Source organism: Triticum dicoccoides, chromosome 3B (assembly GCF_002162155.2).
Source record: "Triticum dicoccoides isolate Atlit2015 ecotype Zavitan chromosome 3B, WEW_v2.0, whole genome shotgun sequence".
Classification (NCBI taxonomy): domain Eukaryota; kingdom Viridiplantae; phylum Streptophyta; class Magnoliopsida; order Poales; family Poaceae; genus Triticum; species Triticum dicoccoides.
Genome location: NC_041385.1, coordinates 190,449,755 through 190,454,527, shown reverse-complemented (window position 1 = coordinate 190,454,527; position 4,773 = coordinate 190,449,755).

Genomic DNA, 4,773 nt, shown 5'->3' with positions numbered 1-4,773 from the left:
TGCATGCATGCATGCAACATGCAACACTCACATGTAATCCACATGGACGCACGCAACACTCACGCACCCATGTGGCACACAGCACACGACGCAACACACACAGTCACACTCAAGTGCTCAACCTACTCCCTACGTCCGTGAAAGACTGTACATTTAGAGATTTACACATTGACCAGGGTATAATTAACGCCCAAAAGTAGCAGACTTATGTGTGCATGCGACCATGGAGATAAGAAGATTAAATGAAGCTCGTTTCATGCTGTAATTAAGGATAGACATGTAGCCTATACCTACAACCCAAGTTGGTGCATTAGTCAATCAATATCGATTTACTCCCTCCTTTCTGGTTTATAGGGCTTATCTCAAAATTTTAGTTTTCCAATTTTATAAGGCTCAATTTGGTTGTTTCCCATCACATGTTTAGATTCCAAGGTGCATAAATCATTGCATGCAAGTATTGAGAGAAAATTGACCAATGCATGTACTTTATGCATGCATGCATTGCAATTAATGCATTGATAAACATAATTTTTTGAGAAAAACAAGAGCATTAATTAGGTGCTTTTGCAAACTACAAAAAGTATTCCACCACTCACCATCTACCTTGGATGGTGAGATTTTTGAATTGAGCCTTATAAACTAGAAAGGAGGGAGTAGATTAAAGGCTAAATGCATTGGAAGTGTAGATGTACATCATGTACTACTACACTCTTTGTTTTATAGCCGATGTACACTCTTTGTTGGAAGGCCGAGGGAGGACACGTGCATGCACTCACATACACAGCTAGGGCGGTTCGGGCGCAAGGGTTGGACTCGTGTGGCGCCTGCGTAAAGTTTTGTTTAACTGATTTCTTTGCTCCGCCACCTGACAAGTGGGACCCAGAAACCAGGTGACAATTTAACCAGTCAACAAAGTGCCACGTCGACTATGTGGCCGGTTAGTAGGGTGCAATACGGTGCTCTACGATGAGCTAGTGATCGTATAATCGAAGCAAAACTATATATAGTGACCGTAAAGAGCGTATTCTTACATACGTTGATCGCCAGTGTATTTTTCTTGTTTCAAATTAAGCCATATTAATCGGAAAGGACGCAGTATGGACTACTACTAGTACTAGTACTGCTTTGATGTGTCCCGTCAACTTGCCAAACGAGGAGAAGCTTGCTTACTACGCCTCTCCCTCGCCCATGCACGCGGTGGTTCGCAGGACGAGGAGAGGGTTTTGACTACAACGCCCTCTCCCTCTTCCTCTCCCTCGCCCTCGCCCTCGCAGTGGATGTGCAGCAGTTCAATCGGTGTCAGATTACCAGACGCATATTGTACTGTAGTATCATCATTCTTGGACCTTCCGAAGAGTCGAAGAGGCAAGTGCAAGGTTCACACGAGTACGAACTGTTGAACCTCCCAAAGAGGCAAAGAGCCAAGCGCAAGGTTGTATAGGAGTTGTCATCCTAGTAAGAGTGTACTACAACTATAGCGAACGATGCTACTGTATGATGCCTCCATGTCACGTATATCCAAAGCTGTGCCACCTTTTTTTTCTCAAAGAGCATGTTCGAGCCCATGCAACAACCACACAAGTTGCACGTACACATAACACATTTACTAGTAATAAACTCTAAAGGACAAATGCCAGTATGCCACACAAGTTCATCTCCAATTCATGTGATAAATTTGTGCATGACTAGTCTACATATATTCACAGCGCTACCGTTCACAATTACCGTACTCCACTTACACGTTATAGATGGGCTACATGCATGTCCTCCTCCAGGTTCCAGTCCCAGGTGTTCTTCATGGATGGCACGATCCATAGCGGTGGGCAACGGGAATCATTGTCACAGCTTTCTAGTGCGGTTCCACATGATGGAGACTCATCCAAGCTGAAGCGGCATAAATCAGGGATAGCGTGTCCCAGCATGTCGTTCATCCGGCGGTGCGCAATGAAGACACAACCATGCTTCATGAATGGCAGGCCTTCCGTGTCATGCATGGAAGGTGGCATCCGCTTCCCAATGGGGTAGCTGTCCCCGATGAAAAGTGAGTACTCTCCAAGAGTGTTCCTCGGCACCCACGTAGCATCACGGGGGTCGAACTCGGCGCCGTTCATATGGTACACGCGGTATCCCAGATTTGGACACATGGTGACGTACATAGCCAAGGTCCATGCATAATAATGTTGTGCTCAAATATGGCGGTCAGTAATACTATGCAGCAAATAGTACTACTCTGGTATAGAGGAAGTAAAATAACCGGCTTATTATATATAGCCACTCTTGGCTACATGGATGAGATAGTAAGACATGGAAAAACAAAAATGGTGGCAGCTAGTGGGTTCAAGTCTTCAAGGGCCCAGCTAGCTATACGCGTCCTCCAAGGTAAAAAGTACTCCTACTAGTAGTACTAAGTATACTACTAGTACAACAATGACAGAGAAGGCGAGAGGGTTAAAAAATGGAATACCTGGGTAGATGGTGACAGTACGATCGTGGTAGATTGTGTGACCATGTTGCACATCAGTGGTACCATGGGTAACGACTGCTAAGATAGTTGATCCCAATATGCCAAAGTCAGCTACAAGGTTCCAGGTTAGACCGAATCGCGGATGCAAATGCACATCCAGGATCGGCGATCTTATTTTGATCGGGGGATGACTGGTCCCTGCAAAATAATGGAGTACCGTTAGGGATGCAAATGATGGTTTGTGCATTCTGTTTGTAATCTCCCGTACCGTAGGATGGCAACCAGATGAAACAAGTCCCCTGGCTTGTCACCGCAAAGATGCGGCCTAGATGGTGCATGGCGTCTTCGAATGTGTAGGGGTACAAATCTGCCGCCACCAACATGCGCCAGCCTGTGCCGTTACTGCGTCTTGCATTGATGGCAATCCTTATGTCGAACACCGCGATGAGATAGTAATCGTCGTAGCTGTGTGGCTTTGTCGGCGGGTCTGCAGTTGCTATCTTCTTCAATCTCATGTAGGCATCATCATACGTATTCAAGCCCAGCTAGTCCGGAAAGCCGATCCCAATGGTGGAGAAGGGGTCTACCGGAACAGCCGCACTATTGTGGATGTTGTGCAAAATGATGTTGGTATCCGGCCGGAGGTATGCAAGCCAATCTTCGTTGGCACCGACCCAGACCTATATATAAGACGGTGGGCAGAGGAGAAATTACGGGATGGAAATGGAATAACTAAGTACTACATGATCAAACTCCATTACTGACCTGCTCATCGGAGAAAATCCGACTACCTCTCAACGTCGGCAACTCTATCAGAGTCAACGTGCAACCATGGCCAGGGAGCGGTGGACTGTTCGAAGGATTGTCCCATAGAAGAACCTTCTCCTCGAGGACGCATGGAAGACCAACAAGCATGGCTTTTTCCCAAACCTGTTTAAGCAACGTCTTGAAAAAGTTGGTGCAGGAAGCACCGAGTCTTGCGGCGGTGAGGACTTCGGAGCGACGTGCGATTTCTCCCAGAGGATCGTCGTCCAAGGTCTCCCAGCCGCGACGAGGAGGAGAACCGCCTGGCAAATCCATGGGAGCAGCGACGAACTGCCTTCTCTTCGGGGGGAGGGGAACTGGCGAGGAGGAGATAAGAGCGTAGTAACCGCAGGGCCTCGTCCCTTCCAACTGTAGATCGTTCCTCAGCGAAATGGTGAGGCTATTACTATTTACTACTAGTACTAGCATTATGGAAATGGGATTGCATTATACTGTAAATAATAGCACTAGAAGAAATTTTTGGCACTAGGTAGTAGTTTTTGGCGTGGATTAAGAAATTTTGGGTATGTTTCTGCCATTTTTTGTACACGCCAACTAGTGTCAAAAAACATCTTACATTATGTGACGGAGGAGGACGTACTCATACTATAGCAGTACCAGTACTACTTTTCTCAACTACGAGTATTAGTGCGATGTACTACACTTCTACTCTAGTCTAGTCTAGTATAGTGCACCAGTTTTGAACTCTTGAATCTCAAGGCCAAGGAGCTACAGTTGGAAGTGGAGGGTACTACTGTTCTGTAGAACCATCGATGTACTATCAATGCAGGGGAAGTACACCTGCGTAGTGGCCTAGTGGGTACTCTCGGTGCTATATTCAGCCGCTCCTCTCACGTAGGAGTAGCTGGCCTACTCAGCCGCTCCTGTCACGCACACACTAGCAGCCTGTTTATCAGCGATGGTTACTGCGGTCTACGGGGGCAGAACATTTTAATTATTTGATACAGCGAGACTAGGCTTTTCGCTTCCATTTGTGGAGGTGTAATGGATCTCATCGAACTTTGTTAGTAGTTCCTTCTTTATGAATGAGATGAAGCAAAGCTTTTGTTAGTAGTAGAGCCGATAATGGAGTGAAGTCCATGCGTGGAACACCACAAGCTATAGAGTACTAGTAGTACATCACTTTACATGTAGTACAGAGCCATATTGCATAGTTCCCAATGCCCCGCCGGGCTTTTCCGGCTCCTCGGGCTTAATTCGGAGGCACTAGTTTAAATATGCTACTACTAGCTAATGAGGAAGCTGCAAGCGAGGTGCGGCTAGGGCGAGCACGTGAGCCACGGGATGCTGGGAAGGAAAACCCGCTCATGTGGCTAGGCTGTCCAGTGCACCCAGATTGTGGGGCCGCACGTCCGTTTGACTTCAAAACTCAAACTACCCGTGTAAAATATTGGCTAGCAGCAAAGTGTAGTACTAGTACTATTTTTTTTAAAAGGCCGCCATGCGTTCGGCCGGGATCGAACCCACAAAATGAGGTATACACT